The 22,976-nt window shown below is 44.3% G+C and overlaps 1 long non-coding RNA gene across 2 annotated transcripts in view; it reads left to right on the top strand.

Annotated features, from left to right (window-relative positions):
- The window catches only part of LOC307181405, a 205,826-nt gene that overhangs the window by 108,234 nt on the left and 74,616 nt on the right, over positions 1-22,976 (top strand). Inside the window, exon 3 of one of the 2 annotated variants that reach the window (XR_013826685.1) lies at positions 3,152-3,782. The exons of the other annotated variant lie outside the window; for it this stretch is intronic. This is a non-coding gene — a long non-coding RNA (uncharacterized lncRNA). Of the gene's footprint in view, positions 1-3,151; positions 3,783-22,976 lie in introns of those variants that run through there. 2 annotated transcript variants of the gene reach the window in all.

Here is a 22,976-nt window from a genome sequence, read left to right as displayed (position 1 = left end):
TACCTGAATCCACTCATTGTGCTGCTAAGGGCCTGATGACACAGATTTCATTGCTGAGTGATATTGCTTTGTAAGTAAATACCACAACTTCTTTATCCATTTTTCACTTTCTGCGATGTTGAACTTGTACTGTAAACGAGGTTCTTGTAAACAGAGCCGTTCCAAACTTTGGGGTGGCTGTGTCTTTTTGATTTTAAATTCCCTAAGCTATAGGACCATACATGGAAGTGCCCTAGGCTCTGTTGCTTTGTTTTTTAGATGTTTCAGGAAACACCATACACTTCTCGCGAGTGGTTGTTGGCAATTTACATCCCGCCCATCAGCATAACAAGGCTCCCAGTTCTCCATGGCCTGTCCTGCCTTTCTGGATTTTACACTTTTTTCAGATGGCCCTTTTAACCGGGGAGAAGTGAGACTTCATTGTAGTGCAGATTTCCTTTGCAAGTTTGCTTGGTTGGCCAAAAAGGGCGTATGCGTTTTTTCCTGAATATATTCAGGAAAAAACGCATACGCCCTTTTTGGCCAAGTGCATCATTGTGGACGTTCTGCCTCTTTTCCTATGCTTTCAATGCAATTCCAGTCTACCTCCTGAAATCGGTTTCCTGCAATGCTGCCCCGCTTTCAAGTCCTCTTGGCAGCCTTACTTCAGTCTATTTTTGGACGATAGCTGTCATTTATAACTCTGCAGGTTTGTGAATTACAGTGCCCCTGAGCTCCTTTCTTCAACTCGCTTTCTTGTGAGCTGGCCGCAACACCGCAGGATGGCTTCAGGCCCTAATCTGGTTCCGGCACGGCACGCTGAGCCTTTGGTTAATTCCTCTTCCTGGTGGGAAATGAGAGTTAAATTTGCCCGTCCAGACACCTCCAGCTAGTCTCTCATTGGTTCTCGCTATTCCTGTTCATCTTCCGCAGAAATTGCAAACTGGGCCAAACAGGAGGTTAAAGGGACTGACTCTCCAAGTCGGGAGAGTGTTAGTAAAGCGTCTGGAATGTTGCACCCGAGTACCAGGGTACGAAAACTGAGACATATTTGAACACGTCTCTCGTTCACATGGTTGATCATACTTGGGTTCCACATGCATGTTTTAGCTGAAGGAAGAATACCTTAAACCGGGAGAGTTAATACCCGTGTAATGGGTACCATGCAATATGACTTCAAAGGGTCTTCATTTGCTCACCGAACCTCTCCAATCCTATCACTGCTGCGTTTATGCCCCTGTACACATGCTTTATTCTCTTTTGGAGACATAGCAATCCATAGGTTTTACGATACTTACTAGTCAGGTACATTCTTAGGCGTTTAATATGCGGTGTTGAGTCCATTTCGTTGAGCAAGGAGTAGCTCTTGTCTATTCCATATTTGACTTAAGGAACTTTATCTGTGCTCATTTCAATCTCTGGTTTTATGCAGCACCCCAACTCACCTTTCCCCTTAAGCAAGCATAAGTTGGTTTTCTAAATTTGAGACCCTGTTCTGTTCTGTAATTCAGTTCCTGTGTAGCCAAGTTTACATTCCGTGTACTACTGATATCTTATGATGTTTCTTTTTCTGTGTGACTTACTTCAGTTAGAATCAACATACCTGAATCCACTCATTGTGCTGCTAAGGGCCTTGTGACACAGATTTCATTGCTGAGTGATATTGCTTTGTAAGTAAATACCACAACTTCTTTATCCATTTTTCACTTTCTGCGATGCTGAACTTGTACTGTAAACGAGGTTCTTGTAAACAGAGCCGTTCCAAACTTTGGGGTGGCTGTGTCTTTTTCATTTTAATTTCCCTAAGCTATAGGACCATAAGTGGAAGTGCCCTAGGTTCTGTTGCTTTGTTTTTTAGATGTTTCAGGAAACACCATACACTTCTCCGGAGTGGTTGTTGGCAATTTACATCCCGCCCATCAGCATAACAAGGCTCCCAGTTCTCCATGGCCTGTCCTGCCTTTCTGGATTTTACACTTTTTTCAGATGGCCCTTTTGACCGGGGGGAAGTGAGACTTCATTGTAGTGCAGATTTCCTTTGCAAGCTTGCTTGGTTGGCCAAAAAGGGCGTATGCGTTTTTTCCTGAATATATTCAGGAAAAAACGCATACGCCCTTTTTGGCCAAGTGCATCATTGTGGACGTTCTGCCTCTTTTCCTATGCTTTCAATGCAATTCCAGTCTACCTCCTGAAATCTGTTTCCTGCAATTCTGCCCCGCTTTCAAGTCCTCTTGGCAGCCTTACTTCAGTCTATTTTTGGACAATAGCTGTCATTTATAACTCTGCAGGTTTGTGAATTACAGTGCCCCTGAGCTCCTTTCTTCAACTCGCTTTCTTGTGACCTGGCCGCAACACCGCAGGATGGCTTCAGGCCCTAATCTGGTTCCGGCCCGGCATGCTGAGCCTTTGGTTAATTCCTCTTCCTGGTGGTAAATGAGAGTTAAATTTGCCCGTTCAGACACCTCCAGCTAGTCTCTCATTGGTTCTCGCTATTCCTGTTCATCTTCCGCAGAAATTGCAAACTGGGCCAAACAGGAGGTTAAAGGGACTGACTCTCCAAGTCGGGAGAGTGTTAGTAAAGCGTCTGGAATGTTGCACCCGAGTACCAGGGGAGGAAAACTGAGACATATTTGAACACGTTTCCCGTTCACATGGTTGATCATACTCTGGGTTCCACATGCATGTTTTAGCTGAAGAAAGAATACCTTAAACCTGGAGAGTTGAGACCCGTGTAATGGGTACCATGCAATATGACTTCAAAGGGTCTTCATTTGCTCACCGAACCTCTCCAATCCTATCACTGCTGCGTTTATGCCCCTGTACACACGCTTGATTCTCTTTTGGAGACATAGCAATCCATAGGTTTTAAGATACTTACTAGTCAGGTACATTCTTAGGCGTTTAATATGGGGTGTTGAGTCCATTGCGTTGAGCAAGGAGTAGCTCTTGTCTATTCCATATTTGGCTTAAGGACCTTTATCTGTGCTCATTTCAATCTCTGGATTTATGCAGCACCCCAACTCACCTTTCCCCTTAAGCAAGCATAAGTTGGTTTTCTAAATTTGAGACCCTGTTCTGTTTTGGAATTCAGTTCCTGTGTAGCCAAGTTTACATTCCGTGTATTAGTGATATCTTATGATGTTTCTTTTTCTGTGTGACTTATTTCAGTTAGAATCATCGTACTTGAATCCACTCATTATGCTGCTACGGGCCTGATGACATAGATTTCATTGCTGAGTGATACTGCATTGTACGTAAGTACCACAATTCTTTATCCATTTTTCACTTTCTGTGATATTGAACTTGTACGGTAAACGAGGTTGTTGTAAACAGAGGCGTCCCAAACTTTGGGGTGGCTGTGTCTTTTTGATTTTAATTTCCCTAAGCTATAGGACCATAAGTGGAAGTGCCCTAGGCTCTGTTGCTTTGTTTTTTAGATGTTTCAGGAGACACCATACAGTTCTCCCGAGTGTCTGTCGGCAATTTACATCCCGCCCATCAGCATAACAAGGCTCCCAGTTCTCCATGGCCTGTCCTGCCTTTCTGGATTTTACACTTTTTTCAGATGGCCCTTTTGACCAGGGGGGAAGTGAGACTTCATTGTAGTGCAGATTTCCTTTGCAAGTTTGCTTGGTTGGCCAAAAAGGGCGTATGCGTTTTTTCCTGAATATATTCAGGAAAAAACGCATACGCCCTATTTGGCCAAGTGCATCATTGTGGACGTTCTGCCTCTTTTCCTATGCTTTCAATGCAATTCCAGTCTACCTCCTGAAATCGGTTTCCTGCAATTCTGCCCCGATTTCAAGTCCTCTTGGCCGCCTTACTTCAGTATATTTTTGGACGATAGCTGTCATTTATAACTCTGCAGGTTTGTGAATTACAGTGCCCCTGAGCTCCTTTCTTCAACTCGCTTTCTTTTGAGCTGGCCGCAACACCGCAGGATGGCTTCAGGCCCTAATCTGGTTCCGGCACGGCACGCTGAGCCTTTGGTTAATTCCTCTTCCTGGTGGGAAATGAGAGTTAAATTTGCCCATTCAGACACCTCCAGCTAGTCTCTCATTGGTTCTCGCTATTCCTGTTCATCTTCCGCAGAAATTGCAAACTGGGCCAAACAGGAGGTTAAAGGGACTGACTCTCCAAGTCGGGAGAGTGTTAGTAAAGCATCTGGAATGTTGCACCCGAGTACCAGGGTATGAAAACTGAGACATATTTGAACACGTCTCCCGATCACATGGTTGATCATACTCTAGGTTCCACATGCATGTTTTAGCTGAAGGAAGAATACCTTAAACCTTGGTATTTGAAACCCGTGGAATGGGTACCATGCAATATGACTTCAAAGGGTCTTCATTTGCTCACCGAACCTCTCCAATCCTATCACTGCTGCGTTTATGCCCCTGTACACTTGCTTGATTCTCTTTCGGAGACATAGCAATCCATAGGTTTTAAGATACTTACTAGTCAGGTACATTCTTAGGCGTTTAATATGCGGTGTTGAGTTCATTTCATTGAGCAAGGAGTAGCTCTTGTCTATTCCATATTTGGCTTAAGGAACTTTATCTGTGCTCATTTCAATCTCTGGTTTTATGCAGCACCCCAACTCACCTTTACCCTTAAGCAAGCATAAGTTGGTTTTCTAAATTTGAGACCCTGTTCTGTTCTGTAATTCAGTTCCTGTGTAGCCAAGTTTACATTCCGGGTATTACTGATATCTTATGATGTTTCTTTTTCTGTGTGACTTATTTCAGTTAGAATCATCATACCTGAATCCACTCATTGTGCTGCTAAGGGCCTGATGACACAGATTTCATTGCTGAGTGATATTGCTTTGTAAGTAAATACCACAACTTCTTTCTCCATTTTTCACTTTCTGCGATGTTGAACTTGTACTGTAAACGAGGTTCTTGTAAACAGAGCCGTTCCAAACTTTGGGGTGGCTGTGTCTTTTTGATTTTAATTTCCCTAAGCTATAGGACCATAAGTGGAAGTGCCCTAGGTTCTGTTGCTTTGTTTTTTAGATGTTTCAGGAAACACCATACACTTCTCCCCAGTGGTTGTTGGCAATTTACATCCCGCCCATCAGCATAACAAGGCTCCCAGTTCTCCATGGCCTGTCCTGCCTTTCTGGATTTTACACTTTTTTCAGATGGCCCTTTTGACCGGGGGGAAGTGAGACTTCATTGTAGTGCAGATTTCCTTTGCAAGCTTGCTTGGTTGGCCAAAAAGGGCGTATGCGTTTTTTCCTGAATATATTCAGGAAAAAACGCATACGCCCTTTTTGGCCAAGTGCATCATTGTGGACGTTCTGCCTCTTTTCCTATGCTTTCAATGCAATTCCAGTCTACCTCCTGAAATCGGTTTCCTGCAATTCTGCCCCGCTTTCAAGTCCTCTTGGCAGCCTTACTTCAGTCTATTTTTGGACGATAGCTGTCATTTATAACTCTGCAGGTTTGTGAATTACAGTGCCCCTGAGCTCCTTTCTTCAACTCGCTTTCTTGTGACCTGGCCGCAACACCGCAGGATGGCTTCAGGCCCTAATCTTGTTCCGGCCCGGCATGCTGAGCTTTGGTTAATTCCTCTTCCTGGTGGGAAAGAAGAGTTAAATTTGCCCATCCACACACCTCCAGCTAGCCTCTCATTGGTTCTCACTATTCCTGTTCATCTTCCGCAGAAATTGCAAACTGGGCCAAACAGGAGGTTAAAGGGACTGACTCTCCAAGTCGGGAGAGTGTTAGTAAAGCGTCTGGAAGGTTGCACCCGAGTACCAGGGGAGGAAAACTGAGACATATTTGAACACGTCTCCCGTTCACATGGTTGATCATACTCTGGGTTCCACATGCATGTTTTAGCTGAAGGAAGAATACCTTAAACCTGGAGAGTTGAGACCCGTGTAATGGGTACCATGCAATATGACTTCAAAGGGTCTTCATTTGCTCACCGAACCTCTCCAATCCTATCACTGCTGCGTTTATAACCCTGTACACATGCTTGATTCTCTTTTGGAGACATAGCAATCCATAGGTTTTAAAATACTTACTAGTCAGGTACATTCTTAGGCGTTTAATATGGGGTTTTGAGTCCATTTCGTTGAGCAAGGAGTAGCTCTTGTCTATTCCATATTTGGCTTAAGGAACTTTATCTGTGCTCATTTCAATCTCTGGTTTTATGCAGCACCCCAACTCACCTTTCCCCTTAAGCAAGCATAAGTTGGTTTTCTAAATTTGAGACCCTGTTCTGTTTTAGAATGCAGTTCCTGTGTAGCCAAGTTTACATTCTGTGTATTAGTGATATCTTATGATGTTTCTTTTTCTGTGTGACTTATTTCAGTTAGAATCATCGTACCTGAATCCACTCATTATGCTGCTACGGGCCTGATGACATAGATTTCATTGCTGAGTGATACTGCATTGTACGTAAGTACCACAAGTTCTTTATCCATTTTTCACTTTCTGTGATATTGAACTTGTACGGTAAAGGAGGTTCTTGTAAACGGAGGCGTCCCAAACTTTGGGGTGGCTGTGTCTTTTTGATTTTAATTTCCCTAAGCTATAGGACCATAAGTGGAAGTGCCCTAGGCTCTGTTGCTTTGTTTTTTAGATGTTTCAGGAAACACCATACACTTCTCCCAAGTGTCTGTTGGCAATTTACATCCCGCCCATCAGCATAACAAGGCTCCCAGTTCTCCATGGCCTGTCTTCCCTTTCTGGATTTTACACTTTTTTCAGATGGCCCTTTTGACCGGGGGGAAGTGAGACTTCATTGTAGTGCAGATTTCCTTTGCAAGCTTGCTTGGTTGGCCAAAAAGGGCGTATGCGTTTTTTCCTGAATATATTCAGGAAAAAACGCATACGCCCTATTTGGCCAAGTGCATCATTGTGGACGTTCTGCCTCTTTTCCTATGCTTTCAATGCAATTCCAGTCTACCTCCTGAAATCGGTTTCCTGCAATTCTGCCCCGATTTCAAGTCCTCTTGGCCGCCTTACTTCAGTATATTTTTGGACGATAGCTGTCATTTATAACTCTGCAGGTTTGTGAATTACAGTGCCCCTGAGCTCCTTTCTTCAACTCGCTTTCTTTTGAGCTGGCCGCAACACCGCAGGATGGCTTCAGGCCCTAATCTGGTTCCGGCACGGCACGCTGAGCCTTTGGTTAATTCCTCTTCCTGGTGGGAAATGAGAGTTAAATTTGCCCATTCAGACACCTCCAGCTAGTCTCTCATTGGTTCTCGCTATTCCTGTTCATCTTCCGCAGAAATTGCAAACTGGGCCAAACAGGAGGTTAAAGGGACTGACTCTCCAAGTCGGGAGAGTGTTAGTAAAGCATCTGGAATGTTGCACCCGAGTACCAGGGTATGAAAACTGAGACATATTTGAACACGTCTCCCGATCACATGGTTGATCATACTCTAGGTTCCACATGCATGTTTTAGCTGAAGGAAGAATACCTTAAACCTTGGTATTTGAAACCCGTGGAATGGGTACCATGCAATATGACTTCAAAGGGTCTTCATTTGCTCACCGAACCTCTCCAATCCTATCACTGCTGCGTTTATGCCCCTGTACACTTGCTTGATCCTCTTTCGGAGACATAGCAATCCATAGGTTTTAAGATACTTACTAGTCAGGTACATTCTTAGGCGTTTAATATGCGGTGTTGAGTTCATTTCGTTGAGCAAGGAGTAGCTCTTGTCTATTCCATATTTGGCTTAAGGAACTTTATCTGTGCTCATTTCAATCTCTGGTTTTATGCAGCACCCCAACTCACCTTTACCCTTAAGCAAGCATAAGTTGGTTTTCTAAATTTGAGACCCTGTTCTGTTCTGTAATTCAGTTCCTGTGTAGCCAAGTTTACATTCCGGGTATTACTGATATCTTATGATGTTTCTTTTTCTGTGTGACTTATTTCAGTTAGAATCATCATACCTGAATCCACTCATTGTGCTGCTAAGGGCCTGATGACACAGATTTCATTGCTGAGTGATATTGCTTTGTAAGTAAATACCACAACTTCTTTCTCCATTTTTCACTTTCTGCGATGTTGAACTTGTACTGTAAACGAGGTTCTTGTAAACAGAGCCGTTCCAAACTTTGGGGTGGCTGTGTCTTTTTGATTTTAATTTCCCTAAGCTATAGGACCATAAGTGGAAGTGCCCTAGGTTCTGTTGCTTTGTTTTTTAGATGTTTCAGGAAACACCATACACTTCTCCCCAGTGGTTGTTGGCAATTTACATCCCGCCCATCAGCATAACAAGGCTCCCAGTTCTCCATGGCCTGTCCTGCCTTTCTGGATTTTACACTTTTTTCAGATGGCCCTTTTGACCGGGGGGAAGTGAGACTTCATTGTAGTGCAGATTTCCTTTGCAAGCTTGCTTGGTTGGCCAAAAAGGGCGTATGCGTTTTTTCCTGAATATATTCAGGAAAAAACGCATACGCCCTTTTTGGCCAAGTGCATCATTGTGGACGTTCTGCCTCTTTTCCTATGCTTTCAATGCAATTCCAGTCTACCTCCTGAAATCGGTTTCCTGCAATTCTGCCCCGCTTTCAAGTCCTCTTGGCAGCCTTACTTCAGTCTATTTTTGGACGATAGCTGTCATTTATAACTCTGCAGGTTTGTGAATTACAGTGCCCCTGAGCTCCTTTCTTCAACTCGCTTTCTTGTGACCTGGCCGCAACACCGCAGGATGGCTTCAGGCCCTAATCTTGTTCCGGCCCGGCATGCTGAGCTTTGGTTAATTCCTCTTCCTGGTGGGAAAGAAGAGTTAAATTTGCCCATCCACACACCTCCAGCTAGCCTCTCATTGGTTCTCACTATTCCTGTTCATCTTCCGCAGAAATTGCAAACTGGGCCAAACAGGAGGTTAAAGGGACTGACTCTCCAAGTCGGGAGAGTGTTAGTAAAGCGTCTGGAAGGTTGCACCCGAGTACCAGGGGAGGAAAACTGAGACATATTTGAACACGTCTCCCGTTCACATGGTTGATCATACTCTGGGTTCCACATGCATGTTTTAGCTGAAGGAAGAATACCTTAAACCTGGAGAGTTGAGACCCGTGTAATGGGTACCATGCAATATGACTTCAAAGGGTCTTCATTTGCTCACCGAACCTCTCCAATCCTATCACTGCTGCGTTTATACCCCTGTACACACGCTTGATTCTCTTTTGGAGACATAGCAATCCATAGGTTTTAAAATACTTACTAGTCAGGTACATTCTTAGGCGTTTAATATGGGGTTTTGAGTCCATTTCGTTGAGCAAGGAGTAGCTCTTGTCTATTCCATATTTGGCTTAAGGAACTTTATCTGTGCTCATTTCAATCTCTGGTTTTATGCAGCACCCCAACTCACCTTTCCCCTTAAGCAAGCATAAGTTGGTTTTCTAAATTTGAGACCCTGTTCTGTTTTAGAATGCAGTTCCTGTGTAGCCAAGTTTACATTCTGTGTATTAGTGATATCTTATGATGTTTCTTTTTCTGTGTGACTTATTTCAGTTAGAATCATCGTACCTGAATCCACTCATTATGCTGCTACGGGCCTGATGACATAGATTTCATTGCTGAGTGATACTGCATTGTACGTAAGTACCACAAGTTCTTTATCCATTTTTCACTTTCTGTGATATTGAACTTGTACGGTAAAGGAGGTTCTTGTAAACGGAGGCGTCCCAAACTTTGGGGTGGCTGTGTCTTTTTGATTTTAATTTCCCTAAGCTATAGGACCATAAGTGGAAGTGCCCTAGGCTCTGTTGCTTTGTTTTTTAGATGTTTCAGGAAACACCATACACTTCTCCCAAGTGTCTGTTGGCAATTTACATCCCGCCCATCAGCATAACAAGGCTCCCAGTTCTCCATGGCCTGTCTTCCCTTTCTGGATTTTACACTTTTTTCAGATGGCCCTTTTGACCGGGGGGAAGTGAGACTTCATTGTAGTGCAGATTTCCTTTGCAAGCTTGCTTGGTTGGCCAAAAAGGGCGTATGCGTTTTTTCCTGAATATATTCAGGAAAAAACGCATACGCCCTTTTTGGCCAAGTGCATCATTGTGGACGTTCTGCCTCTTTTCCTATGCTTTCAATGCAATTCCAGTCTACCTCCTGAAATCGGTTTCCTGCAATTCTGCCCCGCTTTCAAGTCCTCTTGGCAGCCTTACTTCAGTCTATTTTTGGACGATAGCTGTCATTTATAACTCTGCAGGTTGGTGAATTACAGTGCCCCTGAGCTCCTTTCTTCAACTCGCTTTCTTGTGAGCTGGCCGCAACACCGCAGGATGGCTTCAGGCCCTAATCTTGTTCCGGCCCGGCACGCTGAGCCTTTGGTTAATTCCTCTTCCTGGTGGGAAATGATAGTTAAATTTGCCCGTCCAGACACCTCCAGCTAGTCTCTCATTGGTTCTCGCTATTCCTGTTCATCTTCCGCAGAAAGTGCAAACGGGGCCAAACAGGAGTTTAAAGGCGCTGACTCTCCAAGTGGGGAGAGTGTTAGTAAAGCGTCTGGAATGTTGCACCCGAGTACCAGGGTACGAAAACTGAGACATATTTGAACACGTCTCCCGATCACATGGTTGATCATACTCTGGGTTCCACATGCATGTTTTAGCTGAAGGAAGAATACCTAAAACCTGAGTAGTTGAAACCCGTGGAATGGGTACCATGCAATAAGACTTCAAAGGGTCTTCATTTGCTCACCGAACCTCTCCAATCCTATCACTGCTGCGTTTATGCCCCTGTACACATGCTTGATTCTCTTTCGGAGACATAGCAATCCATAGGTTTTACGATACTTACTAGTTAGGTACATTCTTAGGCGTTTAATATGCGGTGTTGAGTCCATTTCGTTGAGCAAGGAGTAGCTCTTGTCTATTCCATATTTGGCTTAAGGAACTTTATCTGTGCTCATTTCAATCTCTGGTTTTATGCAGCACCCCAACTCACCTTTCCCCTTAAGCAAGCATAAGTTGGTTTTCTAAATTTGAGACCCTGTTCTGTTCTGTAATTCATTTCCTGTGTAGCCAAGTTTACATTCCGTGTATTACTGATATCTTATGATGTTTCTTTTTCTGTGTGACTTATTTCAGTTAGAATCATCATACCTGAATCCACTCATTGTGCTGCTAAGGGCCTGATGACACAGATTTCATTGCTGAGTGATATTGCTTTGTAAGTAAATACCACAACTTCTTTATCCATTTTTCACTTTCTGCGATGTTGAACTTGTACTGTAAACGAGGTTCTTGTAAACAGAGCCGTTCCAAACTTTGGGGTGGCTGTGTCTTTTTGATTTTAATTTCCCTAAGCTATAGGACCATAAGTGGAAGTGCCCAAGGTTCTGTTGCTTTGTTTTTTAGATGTTTCAGGAAACACCATACACTTCTCCCGAGTGTCTGTTGGCAATTTACATCCCGCACATCAGCATAACAAGGCTCCCAGTTCTCAATGGCCTGTTGCCTTTCTGGATTTTACACTTTTTTCAGATGGCCCTTTTGACCGGGGGGAAGTGAGACTTCATTGTAGTGCAGATTTCCTTTGCAAGCTTGCTTGGTTGGCCAAAAAGGGCGTATGCGTTTTTTCCTGAATATATTCAGGAAAAAACGCATACGCCCTTTTTGGCCAAGTGCATCATTGTGGACGTTCTGCCTCTTTTCCTATGCTTTCAATGCAATTCCAGTCTACCTCCTGAAATCGGTTTCCTGCAATTTTGCCCCGCTTTCAAGTCCTCTTGGCAGCCTTACTTCAGTCTATTTTTGGACGATAGCTGTCATTTATAACTCTGCAGGTTTGTGAATTACAGTGCCCCTGAGCTCCTTTCTTCAACTCGCTTTCTTGTGAGCTGGCCGCAACACCGCAGGATGGCTTCAGGCCCTAATCTGGTTCCGGCACGGCACGCTGAGCCTTTGGTTAATTCCTCTTCCTGGTGGGAAATGAGAGTTAAATTTGCCCGTCCAGACACCTCCAGCTAGTCTCTCATTGGTTCTCCCTATTCCTGTTCATCTTCCGCAGAAATTGCAAACTGGGCCAAACAGGAGGTTAAAGGTGCTGACTCTCCAAGTGGGGAGAGTGTTAGTAAAGCGTCTGGAATGTTGCACCCGAGTACCAGGGGAGGAAAACTGAGACATACTTGAACACGTTTCCCGTTCACACGGTTGATCATACTCTGGGTTCCACATGCATGTTTTAGCTGAAGGAAGAATACCTTAAACCTGGAGAGTTGAGACCCGTGTAATGGGTACCATGCAATATGACTTCAAAGGATCTTCATTTGCTCACCGAACCTCTCCAATCCTATCACTGCTGCGTTTATGCCCCTGTACACACCCTTGATTCTCTTTTGGAGACATAGCAATCCATAGGTTTTAAGATACTTACTAGTCAGGTACATTCTTAGGCGTTTAATATGGGGTGTTGAGTCCATTTCGTTGAGCAAGGAGTAGCTCTTGTCTATTCCATATTTGGCTTAAGGAACTTTATCTGTGCTCATTTCAATCTCTGGTTTTATGCAGCACCCCAACTCACCTTCCCCCTTAAGCAAGCATAAGTTGGTTTTCTAAACTTGAGACACTGTTCTGTTTTGTAATTCAGTTCATGTGTAGCCAAGTTCACATTCTGTGTATTAGTGATACCTTATGATGTTTCTTTTCTGTGTGACTTATTTCAGTTCGAATCATCATACCTGAATCCACTCATTATGCTGCTATGGGCCTGATGACATAGATTTCATTGCTGAGTGATATTGCATTGTACGTAAGTACCACAAGTTCTTTATCCATTTTTCACTTTCTGCGATATTGAACTTGTACTGTAAACGAGGTTCTTGTAAACAGAGCCGTCCCAAACTTTGCGGTGGCTGTGTCTTTTTGATTTTAATTTCCCTAAGCTATAGGACCATAAGTGGCAGTGCCCTAGGCTCTGTTGCTTTGTTTTTTAGATGTTTCAGGAAACACCATACACTTCTCCAGAGTGTCTGTTGGCAATTTACATCCCGCCCATCAGCATAAGAATGCTCCCAGTTCTCCATGGCCTGTCGTGCCTTTATGGATTTTACACTTTTTTCTGATTGCCCTTTTGACCAGGTGGAAGTGAGACTTCATTGTAGTGCAGATTTCCTTTGCAAGCTTGCTTGGTTGGCCAAAAAGTGCGTATGCGTTTTTTCCTGAATATATTCAGGAAAAAACGCATACGCCCTTTTTGGCCAAGTGCATCATTGTCGAGTTTCTGACTCTCTTCATATGCTTTCAATGCAATTCCAGTCTACCTCCTGAAATCGGTTTCCTACAATTCTGCCTTGCTTTCAATGCCTCTTCATAGCCTTACCTCAATATATTTTTTAAAAATAGTTGGCCTTTATAACTCTGCAGGTTTTTGAATTGCAGTGGCCCTTAGCTCCATTTTTTAGCTCTTATTTTTGTGGTATTGCCCCATAACCACAGGATTCCTTGAAGCCCTATTTTTCTTCTGGGGCACCTGCTGTGCCTTTGGTTAATTCTTCTTACTGATGTGATATTAGAGTGACATGTGCCCATCGAAACCGCTACAGCTAGTTCCTCACTGGTTCCCCCTATTCCCATTCATCCTCTGCACTAACTGCAGACTGTGCGATACCAGAACTTAAAGGCATTGACTCCATGTGGGGATGTTGTTAGTAAAGCGGCTGGAATGTCGATCCGGAGCCCCAGGAGAGGAAAAATGAGGTGCGTTTTAGAAACCTTTCCCGATCATATGGTATACCAGTCGCTGGGTTTCCCAAGCATGGTTTAGCTGTAGGAAGATTCCCTTCAACCTGGAGTGTTGGGACCCTTGGAATGAGTAGCATGAAGTATTGCATTAAACTTTCGGCAGTTGCTCACCAAAGCTCACCAATCCTGTCAGCCCCAAGTGTCCAGCCTTATGTCTTATCCAGCTGTGGGTTTATATGTGGTCAATCCAGGTTGTATCACAGCCCCTGAGCGAATTTTGTAAGAATTTTTCTCTCTTTCATTGTTTCAGCGTTTTGTTTTTAAAATTTATTTCTATAATGGGGTTTAGCTCCTTTTCACTGCTGTGTTTGTGCCGCTCTGCACACACTTGATTCCCTTATGGAGATATATCAATACATGGGTTTTAAGATTCTTATTCCTCAGATATATTTCTCTGCGGTGTATAGGGAGTGTTGAGGCCAGTTCATTGAGGAAGGTGTAGATCTTGTCTAATACCTATTTGGTTTATTGAACGGTATCTGTGCTAATTTCAAACTCTGGTTTTATGCATCACCCCACCTCTCCTTTCCCCTTAAGCTGACATAAGTGTGTTTTCTAAATGTGAGACACTGTTCTGTTCTGTAATTCATTTCTTGTGCAGCCATATTTACCCTCCCTCTATAAGTGATATCTTATGATATGTTTCTTTTTCTGTTTGACTTATTTCAAGTAGTATTATCGGACCTAAATCCACTCTTTATCCTTCTACTAGCCTTATTACATTGATTTCATGGTGAAGAGATATTCCATTGTACATAAGTACCACATCTTCTTTATCCATTGTTCTCTTTCCTGGGATATTTAAGGTGTACTGAAGTTGAGGTTCTTGTAAACAGAGTAGCCCTAAACTGTGGTGTGCTTGTGTCTTGTTGATTTTTAGACTTCCCTAGATATACTCCCATGATTGGAAGTGTCCTATGCTCTGTAGCTCTGTTTTTTAGATGATTTAGGAACCACCATACACTTCTCCAGAGTGGCTCTCGGCAGTTCACACACTGCCCATCAGCGTATAAAGGCTCCCTGTTCTCCATGGCCTGTCCTGCATTTCTGGTTTTTACAATTTTTTAGGATGGCCCTTTTGACCGGTGGGAAGTGAGACTTCTTTGTTGTGCACATTTGCATTGCTTGCTTGCTTCGTTGCCCATAAAGTGCGTATGCGTTTTTTCCTGGATATAATCAGGAAAAAACGCATACGCCCTTTTGGGCCAACTGCATCATTGTCGAAATTCTGCCGCTTTTCATGTGCGTTAAAGACGAGTCCAATCTATCTCTTGAAATCTGTTTCTTGCAATTCTGTCTTGCATTCAGATCCTCTTCTTTGCCTTACCTCAACATATTTTTGGACGTTAGTTTTCATTTATAACTCTGCAGGTTTGTGAATTGCAGTGACCCTGAGCTCCATTTTTTAAGTTGCTCTTTTGTGAGCTGGCCTCAAACCCGCAGGATTGCTTCAGGCCCTATTTTGGCTCCGGCGAGGCAGGCTGAGCCTTTCTTTAATTCTTATTCTTAATGGGAAATTAGAGTGATATGTGCCCATCCAAACCCCTACAACTCTTCTCTCATTGGTTCCCCCTCTTCCCGTTCATCCTCCTCACAATTTGCAAAATGTGTGAAACAGAAGTTTAAATGTGCTGATTCTCCAAGTGGGGAGATTCTAAGTAGCGTGGCTGGAATGGTGAACAGGAGCACCAGGAGAGGATAAATGAGGTGCATTTTAGACACATCTCCCGATCACATGGTGTACAGTCCTCTGGGTTTTCCATGCATGTTTTAGCTGTAGGAAGATCCCTTGAACCTGCAGATTTGGGACCCATTGAATGGGTACCAGGTAGTATTACTTTAAAGGGTGTGCATTTCCTCACCCAACCTCACATTTCTCTTAGCGCAAACAGTTTCCAGCCTTATGTCTCATCCTGCTGTGGGTCTAGATGTGTTCAATCCATGTTGCATCACCGTCCCTGAGGAAAAGTTGTAAGAGGTTTTCTCTGTCTCTCTGTCGTTTATTTTTTTCAATTTATTACTATATTGGTTACAGCTGATTTTCAAAGCTCTGTTTCTTGCTGCTGTACATCCACTTGATTCGCGTACAGAGAGACATCAATAAATTCTTTTTCAGATTCTTACCAGTCGTATATATTCTTTTCCGGTGACTTGAGTGTGCGGAGTGCAGTTCTTTTAGCTACCGTGTAGGCCTTGTTGATTATCAGTTTGGTATTTGGAATGGTATCTTTGCTAATTTCAACCTTCTGGATGATGCCTCACCCCTCCCCACCTTTCCCGTTTAGCAGCCTTATGCGTGTTTTCTACATATTTGACTATGTTTTTGTTTTGTAATTTATTTCATGTGTAGCCATTTTGGATTCCACCTTTAAGTGATATCTTATGATATGTGTCTTTTTCTTTTTGAATTCTGTCACTTAGAATGATCATACGTAACTCCTCCGGAGTTGTTACAACTGGCCATATTTCATTGATTTCCAGGCTGAATAATATTCCACTCTACCTAAGTACCACATCTCTATCCATTTTTTCCCTCCAGAGACATTTAAGTTATATCCTAGTCGAGGATCTTTTAAACAGAGAGGGGGTAAACATTGGGGTGCCTGTGTCCTCTCGATTTTTGTTTTTCCCAAGATATACGCCCATGAGTGCAAGTGCCCTATGCTCTGTAGCTCATTTTTTAGATGCTTTAGTAAACACAATACACTTCTCCAGAATGGCCGTTGGCAATATACATTTCCACTATAAGTCTCACAGGGCTCCCTCTTCTCGTTGCCCTGTCCTGCATTTCTGTTGTTTACGCTTTATGAGGATGGCTCTTCTGACTGATGCGAAGTGATATCTTTTGTAGTATTGACTTCCAGTGCCCACCTGTTTGGTTGGCTAAAAAAGTGTATGCCCTTTTCTTGAATATATACAGAAAAGAACGCATACACCCTTTTTGGCCAACTGCAATGTTGGCAATGTTCAGCTCCTTTTCTTGTGCTTAATGGCGAGTCCTTTCTACCTCCTCAAATCCCTTTCCTGCCATTCTCCCTTGCTTACAAGTCCTTTTCTCTGACTTTCCTCAAGACATTTTTCAGTGATGGATATTTTCAACTCTGCAGTTTTGTGAATTTTACTGCCCCTGAGTTCCATTGTTCAACTCGTGTTTATGGGAACTGGCCACAAAGCAGCGGGATTTCCTCAAGCCCTATACTGTTTCCATGGGCAACCCTAGCCTTTGGTCAATTCGTCTTCCTGATTGGAAATTAGAGTGACATGTGCCTGTCTGAACACCTAGGACTTGTCTCTCATTGTTCCTCATCCTTCCGCTTCATCCTCTGGACAAATTCCAAACTGTACGCAACAGGATGTTGACAGTGCTGACATCTCCAAGTGGGGAGACTGTTAGTAAAGACGCTGGAGGGGTGAACCCGAGCACCAGGAGATGAGGAGATGAGATGCCTTTTCCAAACTCTTCCCGATCAGACGGTATACCATCCTCTGGGTGTGACAGACATGTTTTAGCAGTAGGAAGAGTCCCATTCATGTAAGGAGAACACCAGGGCTTTTTCAAAATCAGTGTCTCCCCGAAACCCAAACTGGGGAAGTTTTTAAGCTACGGCTACACATATGTTCATTAAGGGCCTTGGGAAGTAGGCAGAGTCCAAACTTTAGGTGATTGAAGTCTTCAGGGTCAGAAGCACTCACCACCAGCTTCCCTTAGGCTACACTTTAACTGTCATTGATAGATGATGTCAATAAAAATATCTATTCTTTTTCAGATTATTTCCCCTTATAGGTTATTGCAAAATGTTGAGTGTAGTTCCCTGTGCTATACAGTAGTTCCTTGTTGATGATCTATTTTATACATAGCAGTGTGTATGTGTTAATTCCAAACTGTTAATTTATCCCTCCTCCCACCTTTCCCCTTTGGTAATAATAAATTATAAGATTTTATACTTCTCAGAAATGGGGGAGCTGAAAGAGAGGTATCATTTTCAATGGAAAAGCATTTAAAACAAGATTGAAGGTTTAACCAAGATTATTAGCTGTACATCCTTGGAAAGAAATCACTTCGTTTCTCTAATATTGACCTGACAAATAAGACAAACCTTTTCACTGAACTTGCTTATAAAAAGTGATGGAAATATCAAATGGAAGTGTTAAAAACATCTTATTTTACCCGAGCCTTATACACTGTTCTATGTTAACTACAGTTTGGCTCACACATCTGTTCATTGAGGTTACAATAGTCTCAATTTCTGTTACTGATCCTCCAGAGTGGACCCCAACAAGTGTCCCCCTGCCCAGTGTCATTGGGGCCAACAGGTCGAGACTGAGTTTGGTTCACAAGCAAAGGAAACTTTATATTTTGATCAGAGAATGGAGAGGTGAGAGCATGCACTACCCCGTGGGCTGTGGGCTGGGCTGCTGTGTAGAGATCCTGTCAGAGTCAGTGGGAGGGAGGGAGGCGGCGGAGCTCTCGAGGGCCGGGTTGGCTGTAGCTCAGCCTCTATATCGTGGAGTCTGCACTGGGCCCCAGGAGCTGAGGTGTCGACCCAGCCATTCTGCACTAGGAAATCTGGTCTAAAGTGCCGGGTGTGGAACCTCTGCATGCGGGACCCTAGGAGCACGTGAAATTAGACAAAGCACAAAGGATAAAAAAGGTTAGACTTGACTTTATTGCCCAGATTCTATTTTTATCTCCCAGGGATTTTTAATGGGCTTTGCTGGGGACAAACCCCTCCTCTGCCTTTTGTCCCGTTCCTCATTCTTGGAGTGCTGAGGGTGCAGACCCTTCTTCTGTAACTGCTGAGTGCTGAGTTGGGAGCCCTCATACCCTGGGGCGAGGGTCAGAGCTTCTCCCCAGCAGCCTCCCGGTGACGTTGATTGTCCCCAGGACCCCTGCCTCCCTGCTCGTCCACCTGAGCACCAGCATTGGAAGTGTTATAGATTCTAATGACCTTTAAGGGTCCAGGAAAGAGATGTGCAGAGACGCTGTGGGGGCCGGTTTCACCCCGCCCCACATTTGTTCGGCCACCTTAGGCTGACCGTCTCTGCCAGCCTAGATGCTCTGACCAGTAGTCTGCGCTTTCTTCAATTAGGCCCCTGAATTAACGTACAAACAGCACCAGGTGTCAGAGCCCTGCCCGCTCAACTCCCAGACAGTCCAGGGTCAGTGGTGACCAAGGACCATGATGGCTACTGAGTCAACAGCCTTTTGAAGTAAACAGGAGTCCAGCCGGTCTTATTGGCCACCATCATCACGGTGTCTGTAGGCTTTTCTATGGTGACAGTGTGGTATACTGTTCCCCCACCAAGATTATTAGCTCCCCTCTGGGTGCAGTAAGTCCTGCAAGCAGTAGTCTACTCTTTTGGGACACACTCTTGTTGTTTTATGAGAGAAACTCCAGGTCAAGTGATGTTCACACGAGTCGTCATGGTGCCCTGTTGCCCCCGGTTATCTCTCTGGATGTTGGAGTTGGAGGGCCTCCTCACTCGAGGTCGGTGTGCCCACGGAGCGAACCCTGCAACTTCAGGGCATGGTTGGTGGTTAGGATCACCACGTGGGGTCCTTTTCCCTTAGGAGGGAGGTGGCCTTTTGGGCTGCTGATTTCCAGGTTTTTAGATACCGCCAGTATCTTGGCCAGATGTGGCAGTGGGCCAAGCCCCTTAGTGACCGTAGTTTATCCTACCTGGATGGCATTCTTGCATTGTTCCATTTCAAGTGGTCCCAGTTTTTGCACTAATTCTCCAATGGCGATTCACCTTTCACCGGGAATGTAAAGGTCAAAGGGTTTAGCTAAATTAGGGAGTTCCAGGGCAAGGGTCTGAATTGACTGCTCTTTCCATTCTTGAAAGGCCACTTCTGGATTCTATTCAAAAGGATCATCATCTTTTCCTTTCAGTGTTTCATATAGAGGCCCAGCTAGTAGACTGTAGCTAGGGATCCAGAAGCAGCAAACCCTGGCCTCCCCAGGAACCCCTAAGCTGTCTTCTAGTTTTAGAAAGGGGTAAGGCTGAAAATGGTTTCTTCCCTTTCCTGGGATGGGCTTCTCTGACCTTCTGTGAGAATGAAGCCCAGGCAGGTCACCGCAGTCTGTGATATTTGAGCTTTTTCTTGGACAACTTCTATCCTTTATTGGCTTGGTAGTTCAGAGGCCTCCTTAGTAGGGCTGGTGATCAGAATGTCGTCTGCATATTGAAGGAGGGTTTCCTTTTCCAGAGGTAGAACTTTTAGGTCTTTAGCTAAGCTTTCCCCAAAGATGGTGTGGGAATTTTTGCACCCTTGGGGCCAGACGGCCCGGAAGTATTGTTTTAGTTGTATGTTGAGTCCTGCCACTCACAAGCCAAAATTTCTTGTGACTCTGGGACTAATGGAATACAAAAGAAGGCATCATTGAAGACTAATACAGAATACCATGTCCTGGTGGTTGGTAGAATGACCAGCAGGGTGTAGGAATTAGGAGCAACTGGAGGTATATCCTCGGTGGCTTCACTGACTGTCCTGACATCCTTTACCAGGTCCCCAGCAGCCCATGGGGCTCTCGTGGTCAGACCAATCCCAGAATATGGAGCTCACCTGGGCAGGTACCCCACCCCCACCCCAGCCCACGGGGCTCTCGTGGTCAGGCCCCTCCCAGGATACAGAGCTACCCTTGCAGGTACCGTGGCAGGGCTGGGCACACAGGAACCGTGCACATAGCCCTCATTGCAGAGCACCCCCAGCTCACCTGTCGCTCAGAGCTGACACAGAGCACCTCAGAGCAGGACTTGAACTAACAAACAGCAGCTGCGACAGGTCTGTGACCCTGGGCATCACTCCGTGAGGCCTCCCTCCACCTGGTCTTCCAGAGACTTCCACTGCACCCGGGGCACCAGGCCTCTGTCTCCAACCACCACCCACCCCTCCTCTGCCTGACTCCTGGGTTCCTCTCATTAGGAGAGGGTTTTCTTGAAGTTGTCTCCCACTCATGGGCCAGATAAAATGATTAGAAAACAAGCCAAAGCTGCAGCCCCTTGTCTATCCTGACTCTCAGGAGCCCACACCTGTTCCTTGGACCTGGCCGGTTCAGCAAGTTCCATTTTCTGCAACTGTGAGCCCCTGAGGGGTGATGATTGGCTGACCTGGGCAGCCTTACCGTGCCGGCCAGCCCTCCCCAGGTGTGCCTGGGTTGAGATCAATATAAATACCACTCCAGGCAGCAAGAGCCCCTGCAGCCGTGCCTGACGCCATTTTCTCTGCCCTGTCAGCAGTCTCGGGGCTGGGCTGGTGGGAGGGAGTGAGAGGCCACGGCTTTGTGGGTGGCCCAGTGTGAGTGGGGCTCTGCTGGACTTTCTGCAGCAGTTGCCAGGCTGCCACCTGCTAAAGAAGAGGATGTGTCACCCATACCTGCTGCTGGAATTTCTCCCTGGGCAGAGGTGAGGAAGGAAAAAAGCAGTGGGGGCAGGGACAGGACGGGTATCTCAGGCAGGGAAATGGAAATCTTCCAGAAGAGCACCCAGGGCCAGGACCATCCTGGCTGGCCTGCAGGCACCAAGTCGGCCGGCATGCTGTCACTCGTGTGGCTCTATGGCCCTTCCTCTAGGCTTTCAAGTCCTTGTATATATTCAGGTGTTTTACCTGGGACGGGTGGGAATAGTTCAGCAGCAACTGGCCTGGGGCTCAGCTCACGTTTACTCACAGATGCCTCGGCACGGTGCCCCAGCTTTGCAATGAGGACGCTTGTTGCATGGGGGCTGCTGGCTGAATGGGAGACGATTCCCCACCACTGACCAACTTCAGAATTGTTTACAACTGGAGCAAGTGCCCTGATACGGTTTTCCTCTGTGTAACTGGTGGGTTCTGTGTTTTTTTTCTCTTTTTCGTTTTTGGTTCAAGGTAGATTTTATTCCTCTTTTTTGTATTTACAGATATAAGCATGGAAATAATTTATTCATATAAATACATGTATGTGCAGGGAATAATTGTTTTTTCTGTTTTATTTTTTAAATTTTACTTCTTTTTAATTTTGAATTTTATTTTATATTTTTATACAGCAGGTTCTTATTGGTTATCTATTTTATACATATAAATGTATACATGCCAATCCCAGTCTCTCAACTCCTCCCACCACCACCCCCCCAACAGCTTTCCCCCCTTGTTGTCCATACGTTTGTTGTCTACATCTGTTGCTCTATTTATGCCTTGCAAAATGGTTAATCTGTACAGTTTTTCTAGGTTCCACATATATGCATGAATATACAAGATTTGTTTTTCTCTTTCTGACTTACTTCACTCTGTATGACAGTCTCTAGATCCATCGACGTCTCTACAAATGACCCAATTTCATTCCTTTTCATGGCTTAGTAATATTCCATTTTATATATGTACCACAGCTTTATGCATTCGTCTGTCTGTGGGCATTTAGGTTGCTTCCATTACCTCGATATTGTAAATAGTGATGCAATGAACATTGCGGTGAATGACTCTTTTTGATTTATGGTTTTGTCTGGGTATATGTCCAGTACTGGGATTGCTGTATCATATGGTAATTCTATTGTTAGTTTCTTAAGAAATTCCATATTGTTCTCCATAATGACTGTATCAATTTATATTCCCAACAATAGTGGAAGAGGGTTCCTTTTCTCCACACCCTTTCCAGCATTTTTTGTTTGTAGATTTTCAATGATGCCTATTCTACCAGGTGTGAGGTGATACCTCATTGTTGAATCCATTTCGTTGAGCAAGGGGTAGCTCTTGTCTATTACATATTTGGCTTATGGAACGGTATCTGTGCTAATTTCAAACTCTGCTTTTATGCAGTACCCCAACTCACCTTCCCCCTTAAGCAGGCATAAGTTGGTTTTCTAAACTTGAGACCCTGTTCTGTTTTGTAATTCAGTTCATGTGTAGCCAAGATCACATTCTGTGTATTAGAGATACCTTATGATGTTTCTTTTTCTGTGTGACTTATTTCACTTAGAATCATCGTGCCTCAATCCACTCATTATGCTGGTACGGGCCTGGTGACATAGATTTCATTGCTGAGTGGTATTCTGTTGTACATAAGTACCGCAACTTCTTTATCCATTATTTGCTCTCTGGGATATTTAACTTGTGCCGTAGAAGAAGATTTCTGTAAAAAGACCCATCCCAAATTTTGGGGTTGCTGTGTCTTTTTGATATTAATTTCCCTAAGCTATAGGACCATAAGTGGAAGTGCCCTAGGCTCTGTTGCTTTGTTTTTTAGATGTTTCAGGAAACACCATACACATCTCCCGAGTGTCTGTTGGCAATTTACATCCCGC

Source organism: Stenella coeruleoalba, assembly GCF_951394435.1.
Source record: "Stenella coeruleoalba genome assembly, contig: scaffold_250, whole genome shotgun sequence".
Lineage (NCBI taxonomy): Eukaryota > Metazoa > Chordata > Mammalia > Artiodactyla > Delphinidae > Stenella > Stenella coeruleoalba.
The sequence above is the reverse complement of the archived record's forward strand: the minus strand, read 5'-3'. Positions and strand labels throughout refer to the sequence as shown.